This window comes from Centruroides sculpturatus, unplaced genomic scaffold (genome assembly GCF_000671375.1).
Source record: "Centruroides sculpturatus isolate CEXI.00-Female unplaced genomic scaffold, Cexi_2.0 scaffold2591, whole genome shotgun sequence".
In the NCBI taxonomy this organism is placed as follows: domain Eukaryota; kingdom Metazoa; phylum Arthropoda; class Arachnida; order Scorpiones; family Buthidae; genus Centruroides; species Centruroides sculpturatus.
Window position 1 is genome coordinate 4,716 of NW_019386690.1, and position 11,071 is coordinate 15,786.

Consider the following 11,071-nt stretch of genomic DNA (forward strand, 5'->3'; position numbering starts at 1 on the left):
TTGTAGGAAAGCAACTTTTCAAACAATGAAAATTGGTTTTATGTTTTCCTCTTTGGCATATTTTATTGTCTGACATGATTAGTTTCACTGACTAATGGACCATAAGTATATTAGCCATTTGATACTGAAATAGTATAAGGATTCATTGAATATAAAACTCTTATTTGCTTCCTCCTACTTGTAACTTCTTAGTATCATCCCTGTAGTCATCTAGTGTGGTGACATTCCTGTCCTGTAATCTGAGAGGTCCTGTCACTGGTGTCATCCTCTCTTTTATGGGTTTTTCACCTTTGTTGTTCTGGGTATTTCCAGAATATTTTAATATGGGTAACAAAGAATCCAGTCTATCCACCACACCAGCCTTGGCCTAAGGCATCTTCTAGACATGCCCCTTTTGTGCAGTTGTCTAAGGAATTTCATAATTATTTTCATCCAGCCCATCTCAGTGTTTTGATATACTGGGAATGTTCAGTATAGTGAAAAAATCTTTAGTACTCTGAAATTTATATTGACAGTTCTCAAGCCAAGTCTTACAAATGGCCAACTGAAACTTTAAACTTTTTGCTATACTGAAATTATATTATATCAGTGTTTTCTATAATGAGGGGTTATTTGTATATTTAACAGTAAAAAATAAGCACTCTATCAAATACACTTTTTAATATTCTTTAAAACTGTATTGTTTCATTTTAAACAAGTACAACAAATCCAAAAAAAAAATATTTTATTTTATACGATATTGGACAATAACAAAAATGAAAGGATTCCAAAAATGCAATAAAAAATAAGTTTAAATAATTTGTTATCATAGCAATCACATAAAATTACAAGTATTAATTCCTTACAGACATAATGAAATATAGTATGAAAATTTAAACAAAATAATTCTTTATTTATTTAAAATATAAGTTTACAATAATTCATAATTAATAATCTGTTTTTACTATTACGTTAAATATGATAAAGAAAATTTAAACCTTAATTTTATTGTGCTTAATTAACATAGGGATGATTAGTCCAAAATAAAAATCAAGACTAAATCAAACTCTGAATTTCAGTTTTTACAAAAATTAAAATGGTCCTAGGAATGAAAAAGTATAGTTCACTGACCATTTATAGAAGAAAATGTTGTATGCTTTTTTCCATAATGGAAATGTTTGTTAAAGGATTGCAATGACAAAGTTCAATATCAACATTCTCTAAAGGACTATCCCCATCATCAGTTACAGGTATCGTAGAGTAGAAATATTAAAAAGTTTTTATCTGTGGAGCAGATAACCTGAACAATTAAAAAAGCATTATTTAAAATTTAGATTCTAAAATATGAATAAATGTAGTAATGATTTAAAATAAATGTAACTACTCCAGCCACTTACCTTTGAGTTCATTATCCATGAAGTAATTGTCATACATAGCTGCTCTCATGATACAGCAAAAGCCTATATGATGTTACATAACTTCTGGCTATAACTGCTCACAATCAGTTAAAGCTATTAAATGTGTAAAAAATAAAATGTCAGAATCATCAATGTATTCAAGAGTTACATAAAAAAGTTGAAATAACAGCTATTTTTAATATGAAAGTAAGAGAACAAAAATTAAAATTCTAGTTAAGCTTCATTTTCATCACTTTATATACATACTAGCAGATGAGCCTGGTGTTGCTTGGGCAAAAAGTAACAATAGCAAAGATTAAGATTATTAGATTATAGCCAATCTTACCCGTTTTCACCAATTGTAAGATTAGGTTCCCCTCTTCCGAAACTAATTAGAAAATTTTTAGATATCTGCTTACCATACCAGGATATCAATAATTAAGACTCACTGCAATCACTCACTGGTGTGTAATATCACTAAGTGATGAATAATAAACATTTTTGTAACTCTTTCTGGGTTCTTCTTTGGGTTTACTAAATTTGAAAAGTAATCTGGATCTTCTAGAATCTTCATAAATATAAAATCGAACATTAAGATGGAGAGCTCGAATAAAGCAAACCCTTATGTGCATGTGCTCCCCGTGTCAACTTTATATACGATGGAACACTAAACATCATTGAGAATTTTTAGAAGGGTCTAAAAATATGTTTGATTTTCCGCATAAATGCAAAAGAGGCATCTAAAATAGTACAGTAGAAGCCAAGTTTTTAGGGGTAATCCTTAACCCTCTCTCCCATGGTGGAAATTTTGAAAAATCCCTTCTAAATGTGCATTTTCATGGTATACCCTATTAAAACACAATCAAAAACTGCAAAAAACCACATCTAAAATAGTATAATAGAAGCCAAGTTCTTCACGGTAAGCCTTAATCCTGACCATCTCCCCCAAGAGGGTGGGGGAAATTTTGAAAAATTCCTACTTAGTATATGTACCCTAACTAAGTACCAAATTTCAACTTTCAACTACTAACCGCTTGGGCTCTGTGCTTATTATTATCATTATCAATCCATCTCAATTATATTATAAGTTTAATAAAAATTAATTCATTTGCTAAGAGAAATAAAATAATTTCTTTAGAAGAAATGGTTTATTTAAAATTGTTACATTTTCTAAAATTTAACATTGTGTTAAGCAAAAATAAGAGTTAATTGTGGCTTAGATAGAACTTCTGTTTATATAATTGACATTCTAGATGTTAATGCAAGTAAATAAGTGTAATGGTATGATCTGATTTGTGTAACGCTCTGGAGTTGAGTATTGCATGTTGTTACTTTAACCATCAGCAATCATGTTAAATTGCCTCAATTGAAAATAATACTTAAGGAAATATTACAAAACTTTGTTTTGTTACATTAATTATTTTGGTAATTGTATGAACCGTAATAAATTAGTAATTTTTGTAGATTCATATTTTTTTCAAACATTATAATTAGAATAGGTACTTGAATGTATTAAAATAGATATGTGGTCAGTATATATTTATAGTCAACAAATACATTTGGATTTTCACAATTGTAAATTGCACAATCAACAGCAAACTAAATTTATATGCAACTGTACAAACATCATTTCTTAAATATAATATATATATATATATAGTCAAGTGAAACCTTAATAGGTTAGAGCTTATTTGTGTATATAAAATCAATTAGGTTCTTAAAATGGGAAAGAAATTATTTTTCATCACAATAATACAAGATAAAATTCAAATATATTTACTATACAATCACACAAAAATTTATAATTTTTCTTCACATATAATCATAATAAAACATAAAATAACAACATATTATATAACAAGGAATGAAAAGGTATATAAAATCAGTATAATAAGGAAATAATATTATTATGGCTGAATTTCAAAAAAGTAGTAATAAATTTACTATGGAATTGATAAAGGAAGGTTGCTTTTGATTTCAAATTAATCAATATCAAATATTTGTATATGTAAAACTGTTTAAATATATACTATTTGACTAATTGAAATAACAAGCTAAAAATTAATTTTTAAAATAAATCCTGTTATTAATACATAGAAATTATAAATTCATTTTAAATTCTCATTGATAATTTTAGAACAAATTACATTAAGATTTAAACTCTCTGCTAATGTTTTTCTTAAATGTTTATAATTTATCTCAATATGAAATAAATATAATGTGAAGGACTAATTTATTCCAAATATTTTTCCAGACTTTTATAAGACATGGAAAAAATCTTATTCTCATCTGATTTGAATATGGTATTAGTGGAGGATTTTAGTTTTGAAGTTTTGTGGTATGTTAAACTTATTTTTTAATTTAACAAATCTGTATCATTGAAAAATAATATGTAAATTGTAAAATTTTGGCTATTATTAATAAATTATTTATTTTATTTAAAATTGGAATTCGTACGATTTTGAATGCCTGAATGAATAACATTACTTTTCAAGCAAAATAAAATTATAGAAATAAAGATTAATACAGCAATAAAGATTCTAACTTTTATATACCATTTTTTACTGCATCAATGTATCATAACAAATTAGAATGAAAATGAAAATGCCTTACCTTTCTGTTGTTTTGCTTTTTGTAAACTTTTTGAGCACAAGAAGTTTCCAAAATGATTCCGTGTCTCTTTGGAAAATGGATTATAACATTTGAGAATGATACTTCCTCCTAGAATAATTTAAGAATTTAATTATTAAGAATAGAAAAGATCAAGATGATTGATTGATTAATTAATTAAAATAATTTTCTAATACAGGACATTTATTGTCTCATTCAAAAGAATATAAGACAATATCCAAGCGAATATTATTTATAATCTGATAAATTAATTTAATTCGATGCTAAATGGAAACAATCTTAAATATTTTTAATGAAACTTTAAATCTATAAATAGACTATTACATCTAATGTTCTATCGACAATTATTCAATTTTGATCGCTTATAAATCAAAAAATTTATATTGCCTGCGATATTCGGGTTTATGTAATTCAACTTTTTCGAAAAATGTTAAAATGGAGCGAAAAATAACTCGCAATTTTCGGAAAATATTCTATTCCAAGATGGCGCCGGCGATACGAAATCGAACGAATTCGAATCGGTCAAACGTGCGATAAATGCGTCATGCGTTACGTCATAAGTTCGACGTCAGAATATTAACTACAGTAATTGCAAATGTTTTGTTTAAAATGCTAAAATAGTCCCCTTTTTGTAAAATATCGCTAAGAAATTTGTAATAAATAAAATTATAAAAACGTATTCCATATCCTTATAAGTTACAGGCCGCAAATCTAGATTTAAAGTTTATTTAATTTTGATATATTAATAATCGAAAAATATTAAGTTACCTACGTTACGCAAGCTTTCGTTATTAAAATTCGTACGAAAAATGTTAAAATGGAGGGAAAAATAACTCGCAATTTCCGGAAAACATTCTATTCCAAGATGGCGTCGGCAACAATACGAAATGGAACGAATTCGAATTTGTCGTTGCAATGCGTCACGCGTTACGTCACGAGTTTTACGTCATAGATGTAATATTTCGAGTATTTTAATTGCATTTTTTAAGGGAAAGTTTCTTTTTAACAAATTCTTTGGTCTCGGATTTGGCAAAATATTTGTTAACTTCGCTAAAAAGAAAATGTATTCAGATAAACGTAATAAAATCACCTAGATGACACAGAATAAAAAATAATTTCTAATAAAATAAGTAGTAGTATTTATATTAAGTGGTTCAGCTGATCTCCCAATAAATTTAATAATTAGAATTAAATTAATTGGAAATTTAGAATATTCTGAAAGAAAAGAATTGTCCAGAATGAGACTCAAACCCACAACTCCTGATTACCAGGTATCCATTACATTACCTGGATCTCTTTCTGATTTTTATTTCTAGAACTGTTAGTTAATTTAGATATAAGCAAGGTCACTTAAAACTGTGTTGTGTGGTGGAACCAATGTATTTCAGATAATAACAGAATCAGTTGTCTCAAAGGAATTGTGTATCCTTGGTATCCTAAGCATGTTAACATTGTCTTTTCAATTTCTGATGATAATATAGATGATTGGATCACACTTGTACATTAATTTAGCTTCATTTAGATGGATTATTTATTTGTATACGAATAGCATGCTATGGTTATAATGAAGAAAGATAACAACACAAATAAGTATATTGTTTGAATTCTTATAGTTTTATCTGGTATCACATTGTTAGCATATGAGCCTTGAACACTACTACCAGAGAATGTTTGAACCAAATTCTGGATAAGGTTTCTATAGTAACTTGTTTTATAGCAATATATTCAAACTGTTGTAGTCATTTGCCATTTCAGTGAAATCTATACATGGGTAAAGGGTCTTTTGGTCAGAACTCTAAAAACAGCTATTTTGTAGACATAGGAGGTCATTGGAGCTTGTAGATATAAACAATGGTGGGTGTGATGGTTTGTAATATACATTTGGGTGGATATGTTCATTTCTAATGTTGATTTTAAGATCCAAAAAATGTACCATTTAGTTGCTGGTATGGTCTAATTTAATACAGTTCATTTGTTGTACGGAACCATTTATATCTGGTTTTGTTTTCCGTATAATAAAGATATCTTCTACGTATCTTCTGTACATAAGTATATATGGAAGGGCTGATAAAATTATTTTTCCAATAATATCATATCTGACAAAGGACCCCAGACAAGAGGCTATCCATAGTGCCCCTCTCTTTTGAACATATTTCTTGTAATCAAAGTGAAAGAAAGAGGAATAGCATGAGATATGTGCTTAAATCCAGGCTACATTTGCAATTGACTTGCTCATTGCTTTTATGTAATAAATCTCTAAGAGAGCAAAAACATGGTTGCAATTTGATTAAATGGCACACAGGTACAGTATAAAGTCTAAGACTGTAATATAAACATCTCCTATAAGTTGACTGCCAGAAATCATCAATTATTTTCCCTGTCTTACTGATGGATAATTTATAGGTTTTTAAATGCTCTTTAATTAATAGATTATAATGAATAGCATTTTCTAAAAGGCAAGTACATGACATGGTTTTATCCATTATGAGTCATATAATGTTGCTTGATTTATCCATCTTTGTGAATGCAAAAAGTGTAGGAGTATTAGCAGAATTTGCCATTACACTATCCAATTTTAAGGTTCAAAAAATGTAAATCCAATAAATACAATACCAAAGCTGTGTGTGTGTGTGTGTGTGTGTGTGAACCCACAGAGCTTTATAATTATAATCATTAACATTATATCAATAATAATATATAAAAAGTAATTACAAAAGATAATTAAAAGTAGGTAAATATATTTTATTGCCCTCTCAGAATTTATGCAAAAAATAACTCTATAATAAGAATATTTTGGAATTAACTGATTGTATTTGTTATACAGTATGTGATATGATATTTTTTTGTCTTGACTGGTAGTTTGTATTATTGCATTATTAAAGTCTTTAATAAGCTGTTTGAAAATTTACTGTCTTATATGATTGCATTTAGTAATTTTTAGCTGTAAACTGAGTTTAATCAATGTCCCAAATTTATCTAGAAAAAATATTACTTGTTTGATACTAGCTACTCATAATATTGACTATATAGTCTATCTCAATCAGATAGAACTTATTGTTGAGTCAGAGAGTAACAATACAAACAAATTCTTGTCCACTCTCACAAAGTGAATGGTTCAACGAATGCCAGACTTCACAGCAACATCTGTACTTCTTGAATCCCTGATTCTGCTCATTCAGGTCAAGTGAAATCATGCTAGTTTTATTCCAGAATTTCTGGATTGTTGATGGTTTGACAGATGCTCACACTCCAGCAATCAATAATTAAGGATCTCATCATCTCCATATCCATCCATGTGCAGTGGACATTAGTTTGTGCTCTCTTTATAATCATTCTTAACAACAATAGTTTGATGCAGCAACAGTTGGAAGAAAATGCCTGTTTCATCAGTGTTGAAGATGTCATCTGCACTGTATCCACAAATTATAATTGTATCTCAACTGTAAGTCATGAAAAGCTAGGTTCATCAAAACATCATTGTTTTTTCTGAAGATACTTTTTGAGGATTTCACACTCTCATGAAATCTAAAGATCTACCCATTACTTGCTTGAAAGTCTTCTGCTCTAAGCATTTTCACAAACTCTGAAGCCTTCTTTTAAAGAAGGGGTCTACATGTGGGACTATTGTTCTTGAATGTCTAAAAAACTAGATGAAATAACTTTCTCCATATCACTGTACTGTGTGCCATACAATTTCTTCCCATTTGGAACCAAGGTTGGATTTTGAATTTCCTTTCAATCTTGGAATGATCTTTTAAAATCAGACACCTCCACACTCCTTTGCAATATCCTTTTCTGACCTGGAATCAACTGCTGGGATGGGAGTTCTTCAGACAATGAAAATTGATGATGTTTTTCCCTTCAGTGTTCTTGTCTGATGACATTATTTTGAATGACTGAAGAACTATAACTACAGTATGGTAAGGATGCATTGAACTGAGACTCTGTTTGCCTCTTCCTTCGTGTAACTTCCCAGCAATGCCGGCCCGAGGCAAGTTTTAGGATGGAGCGAGATCCTATTATGGTGCCCCCCTTGGTTGCCCCTAATTTATACCCTTTAATTTTCTTTACCAGTGAAGCGCCCCGTAGGACTTAGCGCCTGGAGCGACTGCTCCGCTCGCCCTATGGTAGGGCTGGCTCTGCTTCCCAGCATAATTTCTGTTATCTTCCTGTTTGGCAGTTCCCTTCAAAAAGATCTGTAGCTGGTATTGATCACAGGACTTTTTATAGGTCTTTCAACTTTTGTTTTTCGGGATATTTCCATAATATTTTGAATATGTAGTATGTAACCAACTATCCCATCAACCCATTCAAAAAACCCTAAAGTCAGTTCCTTGATTTGACAGGTCTTTCAGACAGTTTATTTCGGGTGGACATCCTTGACACTTCCTGACTCCTTTCATTCAATTCTTCTATTCCATCAGAGTTTTTTCTATACCAGGGTATTTTAGCATAAGGTCCAGAAAACTATTTTGGATTATTGAAAGTTTTGTTACACTTAACTTTCTTATGTCAAGAATTCTTAAAGCATTACTCATATGGGCAACCAACTAGGAATTCAAAACTTTTTCACTATGCAGTAGAGTTGATTATCCAAAAATCAGTTGTCTAAAAAATTTATTCACTAAAGTCAATGTCAGAAAGTACTAATTCCAGAAAAAATAAACTATTTATGATTTCTTCAGTGGTGATTGGCCACACTCTTCAACTGGCAGAGTATATTTCCCCATTACTGCTATTCTTGGGATCAGCATTTCCTTCAGTTGTCAGAGAGATAGTGGAGTTATCAGGAAATGATCATCATTATAAAGTTGAGTTTTCAGGGACACTGCATTAACCTGTTTAAAAGACTTGAAAGTGCTTCTCTTGGAGCACATATACAGAGAGTTTAAAGAAGTCCTTGTGGTGCTTTTTAAGGTTTGGAGTTCATTTCATTTTCCAGTGGAAAACCACAAACCCTGAGTCTGGATCACTCACAACCTTTAGATATCCCTTCCTTCAAGAGAGTTTGATTCACCAGACCTGTCACTTTATATTGTCACAACCCTGCCACACTTGTAGAGATGATGAAATTCACTCTCCAGGAGAAAATAAACAAATGGACAGATAGTATGATGGAGCAGATTACATTGGTCAACATCATCTCACCAAAGAAGCAGACATTGTCTTCTCTGGGTATGACCAGCAATGCAGGCAAGCTATACCAGCCAACCATGCAGCCAGCAGAGGTCCAATATACGAGTATGTGTTGTCAGCAGGTGAGTATAGAAGCAGCTAGTATAGAGACAGAAATATAACTGTCTGCAGTTGGGAGGGCTACCTAATAGTTTTAATTAATTTGGAGTTTTTCCAATGGTATGTAACCAACCAAGTGCATTGGTGTCAAGTTTGAATGGATTGTTTTTGCAGTATGTTAAACATATTTTTTAAATTTAAAATATCTCTACCATTGAAATAAATAATACATAAGTTGTAAAACTTTGTTATTTTAAAAATAAATTAATTTTCTAAGTAAAATTGTAATTCATATTATTCTAAATGGCATGAATGAATAAAATTGTTTTTCAAACATCATTTTACAATAATAAATTAGATTTATCATCAGGATTCAAACTTTTACATACCATTTTTTATTGCATCAATGTATCATAACAAATTAGAATGAAAATAAAAATGCCTTACCTTTCTGTTGTTTTACTTCTTGTAAATTTTTTGAGCACAAGTTTTCAAAATAATTCCATGTCTCTGGAAAATGGATTATAACATTTGAGAATGATACTTCTTCCTAGAATAATTTAAGGATTTAATTATTAAGAATAGAAAAGATCAAGATGATTGATTAACTAATTATTTTAATATTTTAATTAGTTAATTCTAATTTCATTGAAAAGAATATAAGACTATATCCAAGCGAATATTATTTATAATCTGATAATTTAATTCGATGCTAAATGGAAACAATCTTAAATATTTTTAATGAAAATTTAAATCTAAAAATAGACTTTTATATCTAATGTTCTATCGACAATTATTCAATTTTGGTCACTTATAAATCAAAAAATTTATATTGCCTGTGATATTCGGGTTTATGTAATTCAACTATTTCGAAAAATGTTAAAATGGAGCGAAAAATAACTCGCAATTTCCGGAAAATATTCTATTCCAAGATGGCGCCGGCAATACGAAATGGAACGAATTCGAATCCGTCGAACGTTGCAATGCGTAACGCGTTACGTCATAAGTTCTACGTCAGAATATTAACTAATTGTAAATATTTTGTTTAAAATGCTAAAATAGACCCCCTTTTTTGTAAAATATCGTTAAGAAATTTGTAATAAATAAAATTATAAAAACGTATTCCATATCCTTACAAGTTACAGGCCGCAAATCTAGGTTTAAAGTTTATTTAATNGAGACGACTGGTACCATGAATGGATTGCGTTATTTTGGCGTGTGATTCGAGCGTTGTAAGCGGGATTAAGTTTATGCTGGTGATTTCTGTATTGTTTTAAGATATTTTTATATAAATAGTTCCTAGCGTATCTAATTTTGCAGGTTATCTTAAACACTAGCAAATGGCAGTGTGTAATTAAAACTTTCTTTACGACGTATAAATTATGTTCCTTTATATGTTAATTTGATAACTTATGAAACGTAAATTAATCAGCTATTCTGTGATATATTCTGTTTATAAGACACGACGTTGTATTGTTTCTTTTGTGATATAGTAATTAGTACAGTATAGAAACTTAATAAAGATAATGTCTGTCAAACTTTTGCCACATTCGTACACATAAAAAAAAACAATAATGCACATTGGAAGAGTCGAAAAAATTTCTCAAGAACAAACAATAGAGACAGAAAGAAAACCAGAAACACGTTTCATCGACCGAATTCTTGGTCAAGTTCCAGTAGAATGAGAGAAAAGTCTGGTGATTTCTTGAGTGGTTTTGTCAAGGAACCAACTGGTGATTCAGTTATCGCGAGAGGTGAACACTGAATAGAATGTAGTCTGCTCTCACATCACATCCGCACTGTTGATGTACTGATTGTGTATGATGCAC

General features: G+C 29.9%; 1 long non-coding RNA gene across 2 annotated transcripts; it reads right to left on the reverse strand.

Moving 5' to 3' along the window:
* Positions 1-750: 750 nt before the first annotated feature.
* LOC111615567 lies at positions 751-9,794 on the reverse strand. 2 transcript variants are annotated; one of them, XR_002755096.1, is made up of 4 exons: positions 9,690-9,794; positions 3,990-4,097; positions 1,377-1,490; positions 751-1,279 (listed from the first exon to the last, which is right to left on the reverse strand). It is a non-coding gene; the product is annotated as an uncharacterized LOC111615567 (long non-coding RNA). The 2 variants fall into 2 exon arrangements; XR_002755097.1 differs by lacking the exon at positions 9,690-9,794 and adding an exon at positions 4,780-6,506.
* Between the last annotated feature and the right edge of the window lie 1,277 nt (positions 9,795-11,071).